Source organism: Anastrepha obliqua, chromosome 1 (genome assembly GCF_027943255.1).
Source record: "Anastrepha obliqua isolate idAnaObli1 chromosome 1, idAnaObli1_1.0, whole genome shotgun sequence".
Lineage (NCBI taxonomy): Eukaryota > Metazoa > Arthropoda > Insecta > Diptera > Tephritidae > Anastrepha > Anastrepha obliqua.
The window spans coordinates 133008830-133033833 of NC_072892.1; the positions used below are offsets into that span (position 1 = coordinate 133008830).

Consider the following 25004-nt stretch of genomic DNA (forward strand, 5'->3'; position numbering starts at 1 on the left):
GTGCTCAAAAATGTAAGAAGTGAAAATATAAGTGAAAATAAATATAACTGAAACTATAAATAACTGGATACGAAATGACTTCAAGAAGAAACGAATATTTATCAAGTGCAGCATATAGAAGGTAAAAAATGTAAAATAAGCAACAATGTAAACATATACTAATTTTTTTTATTATGCAGGCTAACTGAGGAACAGCGAGAATCATATATACAATCTTTATTTGATGAAATTTGTGACGATGACGCTCCCTATGACTTTGACTCAGAAGATGAAGAAGAAATTCAATTCAATGACATTGAAATTGCTGAAGACGATGCTGAAGTTTCGCAAAGTGCCGCAGAAGTATTACCTGATTATGCGGACTATGAGGATGATGAAGAAGACGATGAAGAAGAAGAAGTAGGAGAAAATAATGAATTACCTGCTAGTGGCGAAAAATTTGTTGCACGTGATGGTACTGAGTGGATGAAAGAACCAAATGTAAGTCGTCAGGTACTCAGACAAAATATTATAAGAGAACATTCTGGACCAGCTAGATGCACTGAAATGTTGTCAATAGAGCAAACATTCAAATGTTTCATGAACGTTGAAATGGCTGATATAATTATGCGCCACACAAATAAGTTAGCAAAAGAAACTTATAATGCTTACAACAATGCGCATCCAAACACAACTCCTAAGTCATGGACGCCTGTGTCAATAACAGAGCTGTATGCATTTTTTGGCATACTTATTATGACTGGTGCGAACCATAGCAATGGAGAACTTGTTCGAGATTTATGGAGCGTCAAAAACTATCCTTTATATCGCGCCACAATGGGAGTCAACCGTTTCTGTTCGATACTGCGGTTCCTAAGATTTGACGATAAAAACACTCGTGCAACACGCTTACTAACTGATAAAGCAGCACCGATCAGTTAGTTGTGGACGATGATGAACAATAATCTTGCTGCACATTACAAGCCCAGCTCATGCTTGACGATTGATGAACAATTATTTCCTTACCGTGGACGCACACGGTTTACGCAGTACATACCGTCAAAACCTGCTAAATATAGTGTCAAGGTTTGGTGGATTTGCGATGCCACAAATGCATATCCAACATTTTTTTTACGACCTTGCCAGTTGCAGAACTGCTTCTCACCTGGAAACTCACGATCGTTGGAACTTTGCGCAAAAACAAATCATATATTCCTCAAGAAATGAAGCAGAACAAAAACAGGACAATTGGTTCAACGACATTTGGCTTCAAAAATAATGTGACAATGTGCTCTTATGTTCCCAAAAAAAATAAAGCAGTAATTTTGCTTTCGACCATGCATAATGATGCTGAAATAGCTGACAGTGGGAAACCTGAAATAATTTAATATTATAATCGTACCAAAGGTGGTGTTGATCGAATGGACCAAATGTTTGCGGAATATCCAACACAAAGACGAACAAAACGATGGCCACTAGCGATGTTCTTCAACATGTTGGACATTACAGCTCTTGCAGCCTACATTGTCTACGATTTGAATAACCCTATGTTGCCTTGGAGAACCAACAACAAGCGTAAGCAGATCCTGCGCAGCTTGGCTGAAGCATTGTGTATGCCCATTATTGGAGCCAGAGCCATAAATCGTAAGAAGCCAATGTGTCTTGAACATTCGGTCACATCAACGAATTGCTCTATTTGCCATGATTTTCCTTAGACATAAGATGCATTTTTTCAAAAGTTACAACACTTCAAAGTTGAAGTGGATACATTTGTACCCGGGTGTGTGTTCTAGGGTTAAATAGGAACGTCACAGTTTCAAGCCCTCGGAGCTGCTGGCGAATCATTACCGATGGAACGCAATTCCTGTCTACTGACGAGAACTGGGCGCTTCGTAATTGCAGCTGACTTCCGGCGATCCACCTATTGGCAACAAAAGTTCAAAATAGTATTTTGTATTTTATCTATCTAATATTTTCTATCTTTTCATCTAGCGCAGCTCAATCATACTTATGTACCTTTTTTTTCAATTTCAAACGCTTATTAACAACAAATGGTTACAAATTTTATCTTCAAAATAATAGCCATGGCGACACATTTTTCCATCTCTCAGGGAATTTGTGGATGCCGCGCCAGAAAAATTGGCCGTCTTTGGCCACAAACCAATCATCGAACCATTTTTTGGCTTCTTCGTGAGAATTGAAGCGCTGCTCGGAAAGCGCGTTGCCCATCGATGCAAACAAATGATAATCGGAAGGCGCCAAGTCTGGTGAGTAAGCCGCATGCACCAGCGGTTCCCAATCGTACGTCACCAGCAATTCCCGGGCCGCTCTTGTTCGATGTGGCGGTGCATTTTCGCATTGTCACTTCATGCGTCACCCATCTTCCGACCTTAAAATCATGCCCAGTCTTTCAAACGCTTGGAAATGGTTTTTTGAGACACTCCCAACTGCTCTGCTATCATTTCTTGCGTTTGACCATCATCTACATCCAACAATGCTTGCAATTCGGCGTCCTCAAACTTTTTCGGTGGCCGGCCACGGTCCTCGTTCTCCACGCTAAAATCATCACTTCGAAATTTTTAAACCACCGGAAGCACTGGGCTCTACTTCGAGAATGTTCACCATAAGCTTCTATAAGCATTTGACGAGCTTGAGAAGCGTTTTTCTTCAATTGATAACAGAAAATCAACGATGTCCGGAAATCGTAGTTTGAAGGCATGAAATTCGACATGTTTAAGTGCGAGAAAAATGCATTGTTGTATGAAATGTAACAAACAATGAACTGAATATTGTTGACAGGTGACAGAAGAAAAAAATAAGACATTTGGGAAGGTTTAAAAATACTCCGAACGACATCTATGGACTAATAGCTGAAAGTCTAATTTAATAGGTATATACCCTAAATGATATTAATACCAGTCGTCCGCCGTAGCCGAATGGGTTGGTGCGTGACTAACATTTGGAATTAGGAGAAAAATAGGTTCGAATCTCCGTGAAACACCAAAATGAAGAAAAAGTTTTTGATAATAGCAGTCGTTCCTCGGCAGGTAATGACAAATTCCGGGTGTCTTTCTGCTATAAAAAATATCTGCCATTTGTGGAACAACATCAAGACGCACACCACAAATAGGAGGGGGAGCTCGGCCAACAGCCACTTCTTTTGTCTACACCAATTATGAATACAAGTTTCTACCGGAGATACATTATTTGGAGTATATGATTAATGGCGCTATTTCTACAATCATAAGTTGGATAGAAAAAATTCCAAATTATGCCAATTGATTTGTAAGTAAATAATTTTTCGTATAACAATAATTTTCTGTGTATATCAATATGCAGATATTTATGCTCACATATATTCATATGAATAGCTCGACACTTTCCTCAAAGTCACTTCGCTGTAGCCTTTAAACCAGTTAAAAGTCATAACGGTCTCTATAAAGACATCAAGCGCTCACGCCTCCGCATACATACATACACACTAAGCTCTACAGCTCATCTAAAGCAAGATGCAGAGCCATAACCATTTTTCAAATATATAAATCCATTTAAATTACTATAAAAGTAAAAGCGTCCTAGACCGAACTTCCGAAGCCAACCGCAGCAAAGAAAGTGTGCACACATACATATAAATACGCTCGTAACACACACTCATATGTACACACGACTCCATGCGACCATATTCTGGCAAAAAGTTATTACTTAATTTAGTTTCCATTCATAAATCCCACAAAGTTGAGCATAAAAATTAATATATTTGAAAGTTCTTTGGCTTATAACACAAACACACATGAAGGCACTCTATAAAATACATAACAAGCATGGCTTTTCACAAACTTTCCTTTATGCACACATTTGCATAAAAAATTTGTAGGCTTTTCACATAGCGATTGTGATTGTGTGCGCTGTGAATGGAGAGAAATTTCAACTCATCCACTTCACTGTCACTTTTCTTGCTTTTGCTTGGTTGCGCAGCGCTTCAAAACCGAAAATGGAATTTGTTGTGGAAATTTTGTTATGACTTTTTGTTGCTACATATAATGGCATTAGTGTCGGTGACGACCGGTAAACAAAGAACGGAAAACACAACAGACGCACACAACTTCCGTATTTTACGTTGTGATATATCAATTCCCGTATCTCTTTTCCTCCTCCCGTATCAGTGTTTCAGCCGTTTTACGTTCAATATGGTTGGCATTGTTTAAAGGTATCATGCTTAGCCATGCGGTATGTCGACTAGGCGTTTGAGTGATATATTAATCTCGTTTTTTGACATTTTTTTAGGCTGTTTGATGCAAAAAGTTTTTGGATAAAGTTGACACTATTAATTTAGAAAGTGAATGGAAAATTGTTTTACTTCTAAGAGGTGCACGAGAAACGGCATGATGAAGTCTAGAATGTGTACATTGTTTTCGGAAGGAGTAAGGTTTCCGCATTTTTAAACCTAAAGTAAAGGACTGCGTAACATTTTCCGATCGGAGTGAATCTAACTCAGGATTAAAGTCTTATAGTTAAAAAAAAACATTCAGGGCATTTCATAATCTCACTTTTTAAACTGAACTCGATTTGAAATTATTACCCCGAGTGCTTTTTTGAAAATATTGCAAAAATGGTAAAAAAGGCCTGGCTTCTTTTCGCAGGCAAAGTTTCCATATTAAGAAAGTAAAAGTCAACAGAAAATTATATGAAAGCTGGCAGAGATGTACTTTTGATTAAGGTTAGGCCACTGGAGAAATATCAAAAAATCGTTTTTCTTTTGCTTAAAAAAATTACTTAAAAATTACGCTATTATTTTATTGTATTATTATTATTGGACCATTGAGCGCTGCGAACTCTAATGTGTTCAATTGGTTTTTACTGCGAACCTGTAACTGAATGCATCCAAAGAATTTCACCACCCCAGACTCTTCGCTGCGTTTCACATCTCCAACGGATTTAACACCAAACCATCTAGGCTTATGGGTCCGAAAAGACGGTATTCCATGCTCTCGAGATACTAAGAACTGGAAAGTACAATATAACGCAATCATGTTTGATGCTAGCATAAGAGACTGTAGTGCACGTAGAGCTACCCGGGAAAAGGAGGAGTTTCACCACAATTATAAACGAGAACTGTGTTGCGGTTGAGTTAATCGCATTATTCTGCTGGTAAAGTTCATTCAAGATTTTTAATGTCAAGACCTGCTATATGAGCAGGCGTAACAAAGAAGTAAGAGCCAAGATGCTTAAATCATAGCCCCGCGAGGTCAGGGTAGCACAGGAAGAGCTGTTAAGATGATTCGAACTAAACCTCTATACAACTGACACAAAATGGCCCAAGTCGCACAGTCTGTACACCTCGTGGATAGTGTACTATGAGAACACCATTGAAGTTCAAGAGCAGCGTCTTTGTCAACCTCAGAAGATCGCTCGAACGCCTCCGATCCACACGTGACCAGAAAGGTTTTGCAACCTTATAAGTTTGTGAATTTACCCAGCGCTCCCCAAGTTGGTGAGAAGCCCATATTTCCCGGAGCAGGCCTCAAGTGGTCAAGGAGATTCCAACCCTCTACCTTAGCTGACAAATCACCTCAGAGGTTCGTTGTTTTGCCAGCTCAGCCGCCTCACTGTTTCCCGCAATGTAGGTGCGACTAGAAATCCAGATGAGCCTTATGCTAAAGAGTTCGGATGCAATCGAAAGTGAAGCCTCCATCATTGAGCCAACGGCCCTAATTGCCGCTTGGCTATCGGTGCAAATATTTAGTTTCTTGGCAGTCAGCCAATCAACTGCTTCTTTAATTGTTGCTATCTGTGCTTGGACCACACCGAAGTGGTTCGGTAACATGAATTTGAGTCTGATGAGGAGCTCCTCGCGGAATAATCCTGCGCCAACCTTTCCTTCCACCTTCAGTCCATCCGGTAACAGGTTCACCAGGCCCTGTCTCCAAGTGTAGCCCCCCGTCCACTCCCCCTTTGGTGGAATGTGAATGGAGAATGATCCGCCTGGACTAAGAAGTGGTGTACATTTATCCGTCGACAGCGTGATGGACCCAAAGTTTTTAAGCTTCTGTAACCTCCGGACCTCTCAGATAGATTGCGGTGCGGGCAGCTGCAGTTTTGCCCGCGATGCCTACAGATACCACATTTACCATTGCATTAAGCAGGAGTAGGAGTAGGAGTAGTTCGAAGCGCCCCACTGATTCCAACGAGGGGAGTTCTTTGAACTCGTTCTTCTTCAGCGATGTCATCCTGTCCAGTGAGTTCCACCAGACTACGACTCCATATGACAAAATCGGCTTTATTATATTATTTATATGTATTATATGTAGAGCCCAAATACAACTGTAAGTGAAAAGGCCCATCTTTTTCTAGTAGCGCTGTTGCATCCATACAAAGCGATTGTTGCCTTTCTTATTCTCTGCTCAATGTTGGGCTTTCACTGATTAGATCCAGGTACTTAGACCCAGGTACTTCACCTTGGCAGAAAGCACTAACGGAGCGCCCCCTATTGAGGGTAGTTGAGTTGTGTCTATTTTATATTGCTTCGTGAATAGGATGAGCAAATCACCGGTGCAAGTTCCCAGCATCGGTACAACGAACCGCAGCTCTGAGAGTTGTGTCTGCGTACCACACAGTATCATAAGCGGTTCAATACCGATAGACCTACTAACCTTTGAGAGGAAAAAGTTGTGGACTGTAAAGAAAGAGGGAATAAAAGATAGAGTAAGCAAATCCGCAGCGCGGAGAATAAAGGATGAAACGTTAAGGCTAGAGCAAGACCGCTGATGAAATGAAGCACGACTAGTCAAATAAAAGACGTCACTACAGCAGGACGTGCTTTTGGCACACGGGTATTTTCCGAAAGAACTTCTCAAAATAGGGAAATGCGAACCATCGCCATACATATACAATGACGCAGCCGAAGATGACGTTGAGCACATTGGGAAGAAGAACGTCGAACACTCGAAAATGCAGTTGGTCATATAACCACCGAAAATGTTACCGACAAGATGCTTAGCAGCGAGGAAGTGTGGCAGACCATCCGTGGTTTCGCGGGAATAATTCTCCGCATAAAAAAGCGAGACCTTCACACAGACACACAAGCATTGATCTTGTAATAAGGAAGATGGAACGCCACTCTGAAGTAATGCGAAAGCGGTGCCAGGGTGGGTGACGTTTCCAAACGAGGGGAGTGTTTTAGTATCCGAACATAGAACTGCTGCGACGGCAGCTTTGATGTGAATTAGACATTTTAACTCCCCTCATCCACAAGAACAAAAAAGAAACACAAAAACCTTAAACTGTGCAACCTTTCCATTTTAATAACGACACTGTTGATGATGTGGAGAGCTTAGAGTATCTAGGCAGCGTTCCTGCGTCAGAAGGAGGTACCTCAACCGATGTAAATAACCGCCTGAGCAGGGCAAAGACTATGGGAAATCACGAAGCAAAAAGGCATAGAAAACGACATTAAGCGCAAGAAATACAGATGGATCGGCCGCACGTTAAGAAAGCATGCAAACAACAATGCACATTTAGTTTTGGAATGAAACCCCATCGGTGCTAAAAGCAGCGGGTGACCAAAAACTGCGTAGAGGCGTACAGTTCACAATAAAACATTCAAACCAAATAGCGATATACGATGCATGGCTTGTAACCAGGGCCGCCCAATACTAGAAATTCACCGAGTATTGGATCCAATACTCGGAATCTTGAAACAAAGGTCAATTTTTATCTGAATAACAATAAAATTAATGAAAACCAAAACAAACTAAAACATTTTCTCAAAATTTTACATATCAAATGTCCCTCCATGTTACTTAACCTAGCTAAAAGCGCCACCTTTGTTGAACAAGCGTAAATTCTCAAGCCTCTCTGTTTCTCTGTATGCGTATATCAGCTGTTCGTTATTATTGTCATTTCATATACGTATTCATGGTCAACACGAATTGCATTGTTGGCAAAATCCTTTGAAATTGAGTGCTACTCGTGCACCGGAAAATCCGATAAAATGGACAAATACCTCATCAAGTATAAAAAAGACGACGGCATCGCCAAGAGAAAGTGTCACCAAAGCAGACTTCAATCAAGAGAGAAATGTTAAATAATTGCTATTCTAAAAATTGTCTAATTCTTAACAAATTCAGGATACGAATTCATGTAGAAAATTATCGATTTTTCAAATGATTTTTTTGAATCACAATCGAGTCTTTTTCAGAATTGCCTCCAACGTGGAAACGTTGGAAAGAGGAAAATCCTTGTTTGGAAAATCCAGTGGATTGCAAACTCGTCTGCGTGAAAAAGAAAATCTTGTTGTGCAAGACGGCATCGAGACGATTTTTAAAGCGAAAAAATTCATTGGATGCGCGAAAGAATTAATAAACTTCTTGAAAATCTCTCCAACACGTATTTCTCATTTTAAAAGCCTTCAAGCAAGTTCGGATAATAAACGAAGTGCTTATTGTCCAACCAGGTAAGATGCATCAATTTTTATGCACTCGTTTCCTAGAGAATTTCGTTTTCTGCTTCAAAAATGTAAAAAAAATGTGAGTCTTTCTAATGGATTCAATTGAATTTTCATGCAAATTTTGTGCGAAATTCATGCAAAATGTTTGATTCAAGAAGTACTCACAAAGTTTATAAAGATCGTTTTCTGCAAATTTGGAATAAACTTAATGGAAATGAGTTTAATTTTTCCATTTTGAAGAAACTTCTAAAAAATTAAAATAAACATTTTGTGAGTAATCAGAAAGTTTTCCAAATGGGTCTTCCTGATTTTATATACAAATAAAAATACTTTTCTTCAACCGCAAATAATATGCATTTAAAAATTGTCTGCGTTTTTTGGGGTAACTCATCGTTGGGTGTATTTTTTACAGATGGATCATGCGAACTAATTCATTAAAAACTGTGCAAGCTAACTACACGGAATTGATGGAGTTTTTCGACAGTGTAGCGGGAGATCACGAGACTGACAGTTCAAGTTCTGCAAAAGCAGCAGGGTTTTATACACAAATGGATTCATTCCATTTCCTTTTTTTTCTCACCATGATGATCGTAATATTGAACAAGGATTTACAAAACTCTGAATATAGCGTCAATGACTCGTACCAAAAAGTTGAGCAGTGAAATATTATCTGATTGACTCCCGGGAATAGAAATTCGACGTAATATGGGAAAAATGCATGAAGGATTCAGGAAAATTTGGCATCGATGAGCCACAATTAATATATGGCGTAACTTGATTATTATTCCATCGATCCACATTTCCAAACATTCATTAGAGAGCTACTGTCGTAAGGCACAAACGTCAGTATAAGTTTTTTATTTGAAGCGTAAACAACAATATTTTTACCACACTTGAAAATGTCGAATTTCGTGCCAAATAATGTGTTTTTGCGGGGAATTCTTTAACATGAAGAAAAAAGCAGCCGAAAGTCATCGTATCTTGGTGGAAGTTTATGGTGAGCATGCTCTAGCTGAGCGAACGTGCCAGAAGTGGTTTGCACGCTTTAAAAGTGGTGATTTTGGCCGCGCCGCCAAAGTTCATGGATACCGAATTGGAGGAATTGCTCGATCAAGATCCGGCTCAAACGCAAGAAGAGGTTGCAAAAACTTTGGGAGTTGATCAATCAACCATTTCCAAACGTTTAAAAGCCATGGGAATGATCCGAAATTCAAATTTCGAAAAAAAACCGCACGAACTTATTCATAGACCTATTACCTCGACGCCGAAAACTTCTAAAGCGCTACGACTTAATCAAGAACAAGGACATCTGTTTTCAATCCCAAAAGAAATGTACCAAAAGATGTATTTTGAAGTATTCGACCAAGTTATCACTTCTCTAGAAGATCGATTCGATACGAATTCTGCTCGATTTTTCAAATCTCTTCAAGCATTCGGAACTGGAAAATCTGCTGAGGTTGAGAAAATCATTGAGTTTTATCAAGATGATTTTGACGAATCGAGGTTGAAAAATGATTAAGACATGTTCTTGCGATTGACGAAAAGGAATGATATTGTAATCCAGAAATTAAAAGGATATTGTTGAATTTTTCCGCGAAAATGAAAATATTCGATCGCTTCTCTCTGAATATTTAAAATTTGTACAATTACTGTTGACTATCCCTGGCTCTTCCTGTACGAACGAAAGAAAGATCTTTTTCAGTTCTCCGAAGATTGACGAATTACACAGGCCAACAACCAAAAAACTTTTTCGATAATTTTAACTAATTATTTTGTAATTTGGTGTCCTGATTACGAAAAAAATTATTGAAAAGTTATATCACCCATCAATTTTTCACATTTTACAATTAAGTAAAAATAAAGATTATGTACCAAAATGTATCGGATATATTTTTAACTTCTTAAATACTTTTTAGTTGGCAACATTATTAAAATGTAATCAGATTGGCAATGAAGGAAAATGTTTTTTAAGTTGGTAGTTCTTATAAATTTAACAGCTGTTAGCTTTCTTTCAGTGAGTTATAACCTCAAACTGCTGTGCGTTTTTTATTCAAACTTAAAGTGGTTAAACGTGATTGTAGAAATGCTCCTAACGCTTTTTGATACATAGGTATGTGGTAATTTTGTCATTAAAAAGCATCAAAGGGAAATTACTGACTTTGTAAAAAAAGTGTACTTTGCATATTTTGGTTTAGAAATCAGTAATCAAGACAAGTGTTGGGTTCCGCATAAAGTATGTTTTGTTTGTGTCGAGGATCTATGGTAATGGCTTAAAAAAACGAAGAAAGCTTTTAAATTTGCAGGACCAGTGGTATGGAGAGAGCAAAAGAACCATTTAGACGATTGTTATTTTTGCTGTATAGATGTTAGTGGATATAACTCCAAAAATAAAAAAGCTGTTACCTATCCTAATGTTACATCAGTTGATCAGCCGGTAGAACATGGCCCGAGCTTTCCTGTCCCTGTGTCACCTGAGGATATTGATGATGTTTTACAGTCTAGTTTCGAATTTAGTCAAAGTCAATCGACTGATGATAATTTCCAATGTACTCCGGACAATTTAAAACCACGGTTATTTGCACAAACAGAGTTAAATGATTTAGTGAGAGATTTGGGTTTGACTAAGGAAAAAGCAGAGTTGCTTGGTTCTAGACTAAAAGAAAAAACATTTATTGGAACCTGGAACATATATTTGCCATTATAGAAGAAGAGATGAACAATTCACTAAATTTTTTAGGCAGGACGAGGATCTGGTTTACTGCCATGATATTAACGGTCTAATGAATGAATTTGGCATTGAATACAAAAAAGAAATTTGGAGATTTTTTATTGACTCATCAAAAACATGCTTGAAAGTTGTGTTATTAAATAACGGAAATACTTATGCTTCAGTGCCTGTGGCACATTCAATTCATATGAAGGAAACTTACATAAATCTTAATATTATTTTAAAGAAAATTAACTATACAGCTCATGATTGGATGCTATGTCGAGATTTAAAAGTTGTCTCCATGCTCCTCGGTCAACAAAAAGGATTCACAAAATTTCCATGTTTTATATGTGAATGGGACAGCAGAGCAAGGGATCAACATTGGTCTAAAAAGCAATGGTCCTTAAGGGAAACTTTAGTGGACCACAAGAAGATTCTTCTACCACCACTGCACATAAAGTTGGGCAATTTGTCAAGGCTTTGCGTAAAGATGGCAATTGTTTTAACTATTTGTGTGGGAAATTTCCCCATTTATCAGAAGCTAAATTAAAAGAAGGGATTTTCGTCGGATCTGATATCCGTAAATTGATGTTCGATTCAAACTTTGAAACAACAATGAATAAGAAGGAGAAGGATGCTTGAATATCATTTAAAGAAGTTGTGATTAAGTTTTTGGGTAATGTGAAAGCTCCGAATTATAAACTCATCGTAGCTAACATGATAAACAAGTTTAAAACTCTTGGTTGCGTGATGAGCCTTAAGGTCACTTTTTGCACAACCATCTTGACTTTTGTCCTGAAAACTTAGGTGACGTGAGCGAAGAGCAGGGGGAACGGTTTCATCAGGACATAAAAGAGATGGAGAAACGATACCAGGGACGGTGGAATATCAAAATGATGGGTGATTACTGTTGGTCACTTCACAGAGAACATGAAAATGCAATACATAGGCGAAAAAGCTATGCAAGAAATTTTACGGAAAAAGGGAGAGAAAATATAAAAGAATAAGCATTTAATATTATAATATAGGTATGATTGTAAGTGAAAATATAATCAATTCAAAAAAATATGATTTCATTAATTTTTATAGATGAAATTTTGCCTATTTTTTTTAAATATTAAATCGATATCAGATTGTGGAAGAATGGTAGGTGATAAAAAAACGGCTATGTATTACGGTTTCAGCATTCAAAAATGCATAAGATTCAGGTAAAATTGTTTGAAAAGTTTTCACAAACTTGTTTTTTGTTGGCCTGTGTTATTTTCGCACAACTATGACCCAAAATCGGTTGAACGATGTAGCTATTCTACACATATATTCAGATCTCACTGACACTTTGATTGTTGAATGAATTTATCTCGAAAAATTCTCAACGAGCAGCTTTGTCTGCCATGAAGTAGATAAATCGTTGAATCTTGTAGATTTTTTTGTTGTAAGACGATTTAATTAATATTATTTGGAAAATAAAAGCATATCCTTTGTGTAATTTTTTATTGCTTGTAAATTTCTTTAAAAAATATGGGGTACTTTTTAATAAGAACTAATAAGGGTAGGGGGTATGATTCGCTAGCCCAATACTCGTAATTTTCCTCTTCCGCCGGCCCTGCTCGTAACAAAGAGTGCTGGAAATGATTTGTAAATAGGCTAAGTTCCTAATTATATAAAATAAAAGTATGTAAAGAGAATGCAACAATAATAACACTGCGTTACAAAAACGAACTTTTTTTCTGTCCTATGGTTCATTCGGAAAGGGGAGAAAAAATAAAAATATACGTGTATCGGCGATTTTCATGTACACGTCAGAATTTTTCTTTCTTCTTCTTCCTCTTTAAAAGCATTACAATTTTTAATGTAACAATTTTTAATTTTAATATAATAAAATTAATAAAAAAATTCGGGGTTTTATATCTCTATTGTAATGCGGAGTGAAATACCTTTCTTTTAGTACCCACATCGGCATATCTCATGCAACTTTTTTTTAAATTTCGAACAGGTGGCAACCCTGTGAAACATTGTCAGTGGCAACACCTAGGTGAAAAGTCTAGAAATGTGATACACTATCTGTGTGCCCAATTTCATTCAAATCCGTTAAGCTAATCCTGAGATCGTGTGGCTATACAGATATGCATACAAGAATTGCTCGTTTAAAGTTATAAAATACAAAAAAAAATAAAAATTGTGACGTGTACATGAAAATCGCCGATACACGTTTTTTTTCATTTTTTATCCTCTTTCCGAAAAAGTATATTTGGTTCATAGGACAGAATGTGTGTAACGCGGTGTAATAATACAATAGTTAATTTTCCTACAAAAACTATATAAATCGGGAATTCCCGCTTCGTGAAAACTAAATTAAAAAAAAGAAAAAATTTCCAACATTTTAAAATTTTTAATCAGAATTTTTAGAAAGTTTTGAGTATGGAATTTCGTAGCTCATTAAATTTTAGTCCAACAAATTGCAAGTTTGATGCATAGCAAAAATCGCGTTAATTTTTGACAATTTTTTTTTTTTGTTAAGGGTGTTGGATTTTTTCTTCCATATAAGTGAATCGTTTGTGAATGAAACTGAAAAAGAGCGAAAGATTTCTTTTCTACTCTATATTTGCGCCGCGCTGTGCACAGATAGATTTCGGCAACTAGTAACAATACTTGTAGCTATTCTAATCACAGTGAACCTCCATCTCTGGCCGCAGCAGCTGCCACTTCAAACTAACCTCACCTCACCTAACTACAAAATGACAAAGCAACAACATTTTTGGTCTTCCCGATTTACGTGTTTCCCATAGTTCAAGTTTTTTAATCAACTAAGTATATTTGTATACATAAAGGTAAGTACATTTACATGAACCAAAAAAAAGCAACAAAATTTACAGTCGTTTTTCTACCGAAATTATTAACAAACTTCTAGCATTAACATTAAGTAGTTATCATTAACTGATCTCATGGGTAAACCATCGTGGATCTGCAATTAAACGATAATTAAGATCAATGCTGCAAACACAAAACTAATCAAAATAAAATAGCAAATAAATACTAATGAAAAAAATTGGAAAAATCGAAGAAAAATTGAGTAAAGTAACTAATCGCCAAAAGCGACTAATGAAAGCCGAAAAAGTTAGAAATTATTTTGTGCTCTTGGCAACATTATCACGTCTTTCATTTTGGCTTAAGGGCTCAACACGAAGTTCAGCACGTACAACAACACAAGCCTCAAGGAAAATCTACCATATAAGTAAAGTACCAGCAGTGAAGATGGGATCTATGTATGTATGTATGTGTTGTGAAGCGTTAGAGCGGCTAGGAGAGGAAGGCAAAATAAACTTGTATTTTGGTCTGTTATTCTACTTGTGTATTTATGGTTTTACCTGCTCGTGCTACGTTAGTACCAATATTGTAATTTTAGCCATACGATTTCATGTCCATCGCAGTAATGACGACCCACCGCGAAGCCTGTACTGTACTGTACCAGCCTACAATAGTTGATTAACTTTGCTAATTTTTATGTACTACCAGAAATTTATCTGCATGTACTGACGCATGAATGCGTATTTCTTCTGATAAATTACAGCTAGAGGTATATTTCTGTTCGTTTTTTCTTACCAGTTCTAGCAACGTAAGCCTAACGGCTGCTGGCACATTATTATTTTGTGCATTTATTTTTTTATTTCTGTAATAATCCAATGAAATCCAATCCACAAATACTTGAACGCTTTTACTATCGCACAAACAGAAATGAGCAGCGCCCGTACGTCGCACATATACAATACATATGCATATACATACCCATATACATACCCATATACATACACATATTATATGTACGAGCCCATGCATGTCAACTTGCGTGGATGTTATGTTTCTGTCAGTCAGTTCGCCTGTGTGGGACGCGAAACTTGAGCGCGCATGAGCTACGGTCTGCCTGCACTCACAATTGGCCTGCAGATGGACGGCAGGCGAGAAAAGTGGTTGTAGAAGTGAACTAATAAGAAAATATAACAAACAAACTTTCGCTCCTCACGTGTCAAATCCTTTTTAATGAGTTTTTGAAGCATCAGAAGCTTGCGAAAGTTATTTGATTTTTTGTCTGCCCGTCTTGCCCTTAACAGCCATACCTACGCCAAAACGAAAATTTGGTGGTTTGGCCTCTTAGTGGCATCAGAAGCAGAGTCAAAATCAATACAAGCAAATTCTTAGTTGAGGTTATACCCCATGCCTTAGAAGCTGGTGCCATTTATTGCAGATTTCATGCTAAGTAATAGCGGCATGAGCGAATTACTTTGGAGTTGGTATTTTTTGAAAACGAATTTTTTTTATGTACGCATTTTGCAATCACAGATACTCTGCTAAGTAATTGTAATGATTACCGATTGCGTTAATTGTTTAGTCAAGAGTCCCTTACATATATACTAAAGGTCCTTCGAAAGACGTAAGTAGAAGTTGTTCCAAATAAAATATGTAAAAATTTAAAATTTTCCAGTTTTCACTATTTTTATTGAATTTAACAATTTCATGTGAAAAATTATATCATTTAAATGTCCACTATGGGCTGGTCTACTGGTAAAATTTCCCAAACAATAATTTCATTTCTACCCTCGGCAATTGAAATTGAATGAAATTTTTTCACCCATCCTTGAATTGTCGACTCATTCAGACGCTTGCTTCCACCAAAAAAACTACGAAATTTTGCGATACCTTTTTCTAAAAGATTGACCATTTCAATAATAAATCTCAATAATATTAACGCGTCGTTCCAACACGTAAAATTGTAAAACTGTTTACTTAAAAAAATACCAAAGACGATAAAAGGTACCGTCTACAAATTATTCACTACTGAAAACTAGGCGTGAATTTTGCAAAGCTCTTCATATATAATTTTTGCTTTCACTCATTGCTGTTGCGTGCTCGACCAAGATGTTCCCTCGGATTCCGGTGTGCCTATTGATGTTTAACTGCTAGGGAAGACCTACAGTTTTACCTATATCGCCTCCTAACGACAGAAGGTTTTTTATATCGAGATTTTTTATAACAGAAACACTCTCATAGGTCTGACATTTTCTGTCAGGGGCGACCGCTATTGGAGGGTTCGGCACGATGCCGAGTCCTGTTGAAACGACCGTGGTCTACCACCAGAACTTTTGTCTGCCCCCGGCTTTAACGCAACTTCCACAATACTTCCCCAATAATATTTCGCATTTACCTTGACGCCAGACTCGATGAAAACGATTGGAGAGCGCCCATCTGCGGTTACAGCGGTTCAAACCATTACCGGTGGCGGTCGCTGCCTCCTGGTGGCCAATCGATAACTCAGATTCTCGTATGAACGGTCGGTCAAATAAATCCTATGGGAAATTGACCGTTTTCGACCAATCGAAGCAACTTCTTCGCTCTCTCAAGTCTGAGTTGTTGCTGCTTTGCTGTGAGATCATGCGCCTTTTGAATCTTGCAAGGCTTGACTTTGAGATCCTTTTTCAGTGTGCGGCGGATGCTACGGTCAGATATTTTCAAATTTTCAGTTCTTTCGCCATTTAATTGGCGACGATGTGGATTTCGCTCAAGTCGCTTCTTCACTTTCTGAACCATTTCACGTGACGTTACAGTCCTTTGAAGAACACCTCCATGACGTTTCGCGATGCTACCAGTATCAGTGTAACGAGTAATGGTGCAATTAACAAAAACTTTATTTACTTTAAAGTGCACGAGCTCACGAACAATCGGTGGTTGTGATTTTCCTTCCAAATCTAATGCAATAATACTTTAACGTTTTCTCCCGTGCGCTTGTTAAAAATTCTCTGGACTGTCATTGAGCCAACTAACAGACAGTTGATGCCCGAGCATCAGCAGCGATTGAAGCTATTTACACTTCGAGTGCTGGACCCTCTACAAAAAATTAAAGTTTTAAGGTAATGACTTAGATTTTAATGTTAATATTAAAAAATTTCAACTTAATCTGTTTGTAAAGTTTAATTAATCATGCCGCTCTGTCTGTAGACTAAAATAAATAAATTGAGTAGAGCTTTTAAAATTCCCTCACCCTTTCATTTCATTTATTCATTTAGTAAGCCAAGAAATACCAAGTTTCTTCCAGGCTACATAGACTGTAAGGATTAAACCAAGGCAGTTCACGTTAACAGAAGTGTTCACGTTTTGGAATGCCCAAAAAGATTAAGTAAATCTATTTTTTCACATTTAAATTCATATTTTATTCTTGTTTTCGTTACATATTAATTGAAAATTAAGTCATGCGATGGTTGTATTTAAAAAAAGTCAGTCATCTTGTTTTGTATATTCTGTTTTTCTAAAACTTGAAGCACAGCTTTCTCCCTTAACCGTCTTAGCACACTCATATCATTTTGATTGACGTCTTCATGACCAGCCCATATTAACGCCTTGTTGAAAATTTCAACTGCTTCAGTCGGCTTAATTTTCTCCAGTGGCACTGGTACGCTGCCATCATCGGATTCGTCCTCTTGTTGATGATCGTCATCTACATTGACCTCCTCGATATCTTCGTTCCATTCTTGAATGGCAGGTAACGTGAATTCAATCTGAAATTAAAAAAAAAAAAAGTTTTTCAATAACCCACATACATATCATTGAGCATATCTGCGAACACGAACGAACCTCAGGATTTAAACTACTAAGGAGATCGACGGTGTTGCTCATCAAGGTGCGAAGTTCAGCTCTCCATTTTTCTTTTTAAACCGCCAACGGAACATTATCTTCGGGACCATCATTGTTTACCGCAAAATTTAATATACTGTTCCAACACTTAGCTAATGTTGCTTCACCAAAACGAAACCAAGCCGCATCCAAAAGATTTATAGCTGTTTTTAAGTTAATTTTTTTCAACGACTCGAGCAAATCAGTCTTTGTCGCTGCTATTGAAGCTAGAAGGCTGTTACTGTGTGATTTTTATTGTGTGTGATTACTTAGTGATTTTTATTGCATTCTGAGCCATCGGTTGAATGAGGGAAGTAACATTTGGGGGCATAAACATTGCCGAAATTTGCCCATTCTCCGTCCGTTGTCAGTTCAGCTTCATTTGGGTGAGAAGGAGCGTTGTCGATTAGGAAGATAGCATTAAAAAACAACCAGTTAACCTTAAAAATCGGACAAAAATCAAAAGGAATATTCGCGTGTGGAAAAAATGACTCATGAAACCATTGCTTGAAAATAGCCGACGTCATCCAGGCGGATTTCGAGCTCTTATAGTTGATGGGACACTGAAAGTTTTTAAAGCAGCGTGGATTCTTTCCCTTTCCAATTACCAAAAGCTTAAGCTTGTGGGATCCAGTGGCGTTTGTATAGCATAAACACGTGATTCGCTACTTCTCGGACTTTACCTCTGGGACCCTCTTCTCCAAAATTGACGTGTATGTTTTCTCTGGCAAAAGTCTCCAGAATAACCCCGACTCATCAGCATTATGTAACTTATTGTTGCACAACTCCAATTCGGTCATTTTAGCTTTAAGTGTTTCTTTAACCCTCGAGAACACGCGCTATGAGCATTTTGCTCAAGCAATTTTTCATTTCGCGAAATTTTTATGTTCTATGTAATTCTGGCACTAATTGTGGTGAGTACCTTCGCTAGTAGTTGTGCTTCGTACTTTCAGGAGCATTTCTTTCGATTAGTGCACGATCGGACGTGTAGGCAGACGGTTGATTTTTGAGAGCGGCATTTTGCTCATTGCGCGAGAAACAATGTACGTATTTTTTGATTTATCTTTTTTGTTGAAAACCTCGGGTTGTGAAAAGGGTTGCTGCCCCAATTTTGAATAGTGGCAGAAACATTACCATGGATAATTATTTTACTTCAATACCTTTAGCAGATGAACTATACAAACAATATAGAAACGACCATTGTGGGTACAATAAGAAAAAATAAAAAGGAAATTCCACCTCAATTTATTTCAGCAAAAGGAAGGCCGCAACCACATACAATGACTGCATTTGCCGAAAATAAGGTTCTTGTCTCTTACGTTCCAGTGAAAAAAAACGAAAAAAGTTGTACTTATGCTATCATCACTTCATGCCGATGGGCAAGCTAATGATGAAACATCTGAGAACAAACCCGAAGTAATAACCTTTTACAACCAGACGAAAGGAGGTGTAGACACTGTTGATCAAATGAAAGGCACATATTCAGTTTCCAGGATAACCTGCAGGTGGCCAATGCGCCTCTTTTTCACGCTTATTGACATTACTGGCATAAACGCACAAATTATTTACAAATCAAATACAGGCAATTTAACCCAGAGGAGGACGTTTCTAAAGGAAATTGCACTGGAGCTAATAAAGCCAAATATTTCTAATCGGCAGGCCATAAAAACTTTACCTCGTGATTTAAAAAATACTATGGATCGCATTGTACCAGCAAAAGAACCTGAAAGCCAACACCTACAACCTGGCTTTTGCGAGGTTTGCCCCAGGAGTAAAAACAGACGTTCGAAAAAAAAACTGCACTTTATGTGGAAAATTACTTCGCACGGAACACGTTATGCATATGTGCCCATCTTGCTTCGAAAGCAACGTAAATGTCAATCTTACCGAAGATGGATTTTTGTCTTTTATTTATTTATTTATTTTGTTACAAAGAGTTTTTTTTGTTAATATACTAAAGTATGAATGTAAAATTTTTGGTTATGTCTTGATTGAATGAATCTATATAATTTTACAGTGTGAATTTCTTAAATAAACACATAATTGCAAAAAAAAATGACTTGGTATTATAACTGTATTAAAAATGAAATGTTTAAAAATCGTAATCCATTAAAAAGTTACATTCTTACATGAAGTGAGCAAAATGCTCATGCGCGAGAATCCGTGCTATCTTACGAGGCGCGTGTTCTCGAGGGTTAAACGGATCCACTAGCTGAGGTTGCGAAGACAGTTTTTCGCCTGATATTTTAAGAAGACGAATACCGTACCTCTTCTTGAATCCTTGGAGCCATCCATCATTAGCGAAAAAGTTTGCTTCATTTTCTTTAAATTTTCTATGCAGTGTTTTTGCCTTTTCTTTCAACATTAGAGCATTTACTGGTCAGTTTTTTTCTCGCATTCGGATAAACCAACGCTAAAGAGCTCTCTCCATTTTGGGCAACTCTGAAGAACGTAGTGTTTTTCTATTTCCAAGTCCACAATACGTGTTGTTGACGCATTTTAAAATCACTTGCTTTTTCGCTTTAATGTTACAAATTGTTGGTTTAGCAACATTATATGTCTCTGCTACAATCGTCAAAGATGAAAATTTTTTTAAAAAGCCGAGAATTATAGCCTTTTGTTTTAATGTCAAGCACACGGGTTTTTTAGAACTCATTTTCACCAGAAAACATAAGACGAAACAGTCTTTGCAAAACCAAAACCACGACTGAAATATTTTACTCCTTACATGCAATTACGAATAAAATGCCTATTTTACAATTAGGGGATTCCCCAATCTCAGAATTACTTTAGATCCATGTAAGCTACATTCAAATAATTGTAACGTTTATTGTTCATGTTATAGAGCTTTTTGGGTTTGTTCACGTTTCAGAGTACTCAATGCACAAAAATGTCTGTTCACGTTTTGGGGTGTTCACGCTTTAGAGCGTTCACGTTATCCAGCGTGCGCTGTACATACATGTTTCGAAACTATTTAAAGAAATTATTAAGTAATAATTTAAACTTACAGTTAGATAACGATAAATCAAAAGCCGAAGAACGTGAAATATGGTTGAACTCATTCATTGTTCTAATTACAGGTGCTTTTGAGGCATAAACAGTTCTAACCCGCTCTAGGAAGTATATATAAATGATTAGCCCGAAGATTTTCCCGAGGTATGTAAAAACGAATGTGCTCTAAAAGTATAGGGGAGTCAACTGACCCATTTATAATATCGAAAACAAAGCAGAGTGACAGTATACTTCTACTTTGTAACGATTTTAAGCCTAATAATGCACTCCTTGCCTTATAAGAAGGAATCGGATCAGTGAAGTTCAACGATTTTCTATTCTATTGCCTGGCGCAGAAGTTTGTAGGGTAAGAAAGTCCGAGAAAGTAACCTTTGAAGTGTTCGAGGGAAAGATTCTATGGAATATTAATTGTACACTCAAACTGTTTTCTTGAACAAAGACGGCAGCAGTATATTAAAATCTCTATCGTTTCCCATCAGTTTCAGTAGACTTCAATAATTTAAATAGTTATGTTGGAAATACATTTAGAATGGCATATTCGCTCTGGATCTACTGAAATCTTTCATCGTTTTTGTCGCTAATTTGTCAATTTATGAAAAGAATTATTAGAGAACTCTACAGCTGACTTCTGTTTTTTGAAATCCACCTCCTTTATTACTGGTCTCTCACAAATTTTACGAAATGGTTCTTGTTTTTACCGGTTTTCGAATATTTAGCCCATTTTCAACACCTACGGCAAGGAATATTAAAATAGTGAAAATATATTTTCAATTAATGCTTTAAAATGTATTCAATTTCGCTGATTTTTGGAAGTATCTGCTTGGCAAAAATTTCGATGGTCTTTTTTGTTGGAATGACCAATTGATGAAGCGCTCCAATTTCGTTTATCAATTTTGTGTGGTTTGAATTTCATTTACTCTCCTTAAATAACTAATAAATAATTCGCGCGTGCACTTCTGCTAAGTCGGATGTTGTTTCACAATTTGAGGGATCTACAGCCTTAAGCCGACTCTGAACGGTAAATAGTTTTTATGAGAAGTTTTTCGATGGCAGAAATATACTCGGAGCTTTATCATTGCCTGCCAAGGGGCGACCGCTATTAGAAAGAAACGTTTCTATAATTTTGCTGCTTCATGCACTGAGATGCGAACCTGTGCACTCCCGAATGACTGTGATGCACAAACATTTTCTGAGAGATATACTCACGTCATGGTCGATCGAGTTCAGTATACGAAGACTGCTTTTTACATTTCTGGCTTTGAGAAATTTCCTTGTGTGCTCGGAGTTGCGATTTGACGTTTCTATTTGAAAGTTTGTCATATTTCTCCACAAACTCACTCAGAATGTTTTGATGTATGAGTCATATTAGTCTTATTTGCCATTAATTAAAAATTAAAATTAATCTTAGTAAAAAAAAAAATGCAATTAAACCTTGAACATTTGAGTCCGATTATTTTTCACAATTTTCGACGTGGCTTAACAAGACGAGCATGGACGATGAACTATTTAAAATCATTTTATGGCGAGTAAAAGAACTGCTACAAAGAATTGTCTCGTGACCGCTGTTCGGACACCGACGAATGCCAGGAAAACGAACAACGACAAAAACCAGTTGTTGTCCCAGAAAATATCGATGCTGTGCGCAAGATGGGTGGACAAAATCACCATGTGATATACCGTGAGATTGAGGCTACCTTGGGCATTAATATGTCGAATTGATATAATATTTTGCATGATCACCTTGTGCTAAGAAAGCTGTGTTGACGTTGGATCCCGCACAATTCAAAAAACGCTATGAAAACGCGACTGGACAAAGTGGTTCCAACGAATGCAAAAATATATTGGTGATCATGGAAATAATATTTTTAAAAGCAATACAAACAGTTTTCAACGACCAAGGTGAATTTTTCCATTATGAGGCAAGAAATTTAAATGCAACCCAGGTAGATTGGAAGCCTACAAAAACATTACTATTAAATTGTGTGTAAAACACAGGATTTATACCCAGCCCACGCGTACACTGGTTATAAGAATTACTATTCTGTACGAGGGCAGATTTTCATAGTATTTCAGATTTTCTTATAGTTGTTGCTGCTTTCAATATTCACGTCCTTTACACTCGGCTACTACGTAGCCGATATTGTTGCCCACGTCGGCTTAGCGCTGCATTGGAGGTGAGTAAATGCACGAGCTTAGGCTTCCGATTTGGTAGCCTGAGAATAAATAAAAAAATAAGCGAAAAAATAAATGAAAAAAATAAAAATATATAGCAAACAATAGCAAAATGACTGTACATTGATTAACTTCGAATATTGACCGTTAAACATCGCTTGCTGGGGAGTGTGGCCAGCTAAAGATAATACCAAACATTTAAGACGGCGCAATATCCAAGAGCGAAATGCTCAAGGTAAAATACAGATGTTGATGCAGCGAAAATAAGTGGCGAAATTTCCAGCTGTTTGGCTTTTTTAGCTTAGCGCCATTATTGCGATTCTCTTAGTTGATTTAGCTGCTTCCGTTGTTGTCTTATATCCTGTTGCAGCTGAGGAGTAGGAGAGGAGTATATACGAGTACATCACACACACTTTCGCACCACTATTCAGTATGCGCAAACATTTCGAACTAACCGCTATGACTGTGAACTTGCGCACGGCATATCGGATTTTAGTCTGCAGATTGTGAGTTCGCTTTAAACCGCGGGCTAGTAAAACCCTAAAGCGATGTAAAGATACCCACGAAGTTCCTCCTATGCAACTGAGTTCTAATTGGAACCATTTGCAGCTGTTTTGCAGAAAGTTGCTGGTACATAAATTGGCTGTAATCAAATGGCGGGCGATGGACATGGGTGGACATGAGTGAACTGGTGGATGAGATGCGTATAAGATGGACCAGCAATAGTCACATGGGTGGACATGGGCGGACATAGCATGTCTACCATAAGAAGCTCCAAGCATGAATAATAGAAATAGTTTTTTTCTAATAGCTATCGGCCCTCGGCAGGCCATGGCGAACCTCCGAGTGTATTTCTGCCATGAAAAAGCTCCTCATAAAAATATTTGCCGTTCGGAGTCGGCTTGAAACTGAAGGTCCCTCCATTAGTGGAACAACATCAAGACCCACACCTCAAATTGGAGAAGGAGCTCGGCCAAGCATCTAACAGAAGTGTACGCGACCATTATTTGTTTATTCATTTTTATAATACAATAGAATACAATTCTTTCATACCATAATTAAAATTTTTTGTTTATTTTTTATTTAAAATTTTATAAGCCACATAAAATTGAACGTAAATCCAAATAAAAAAAATCTTAATTTAAAATCCTCTGTAGTTTATATTAACTGATACAAAAAAATATTTCTTTTCTTTTTCTTAAGTTATCTACATTCATTCATTTTTTCGAAAATAGATGAGAGTCTTACGAACAAATTGCGATACAAGAATTTTCGAAAAATTCTACTTTTTAGTGCTTAAAACACTATTAATCCTGCGTTGGGCATCCAAATCTGTCCATAGTCCTTTCGACTTTGGACCTAAATTTAACGTATTTCTATTACAGCTAATGACTTGAGCTTCCAAGCAGCTTCCAAAAATTTTATTTTCAATCGGTTTATGGATGCAACCTTCTGAAAAGTCCCCTCGAAGAGGGCTTCGGTTGACCACCTCGGGTCCGTCCAGACCCCTTTGTATGTGCGAGCATCTCTATGGGAATATGTAGCAAATACGCCATATTTATAATTAATTTCTATGTGTTGCAGATATATATTTTTAATTTCTAACCGTAAAAAATTTTTTTAATTTTGACACAAAAATAATCGATCAAATTATTTTGGTTTTCGTTCTTCATTTTGACTCATTTCGAAGAAGGTTGAAGAAAAAAAGTTGATTACAATAAAATTCTGGTAAAATGTGAAACGGTATTTATTTATGGGTTCCGTGGAAGGCAAGCTAAGAACTAAGCCAGGCCGATACCTATGAAATGAGACTTTTTTTTCAATTTCAAATGTTTATTAACAAAAAATGGTAACAAATTTAATTTTGAAAATAATAGCCATCGCCAGCGACACATTTTTCCCATCTCTCAGGCAATTTGTGGATGCCGCGCCAAAAAAATTGGCCGTCTTTGGCCGGAAACCAATCATCGAGACATTTCTTGGCTTCTTCGTGAGAATTGAAGCGCTGCTCGGAAAGTGCGTGGC

At 37.3% G+C, this 25004-nt stretch overlaps 1 pseudogene; it reads right to left on the reverse strand.

The window, feature by feature from the left end:
• Positions 1-1795: 1795 nt before the first annotated feature.
• On the reverse strand, positions 1796-20114 carry LOC129237271 (jerky protein homolog-like; annotated as a pseudogene).
• Between the last annotated feature and the right edge of the window lie 4890 nt (positions 20115-25004).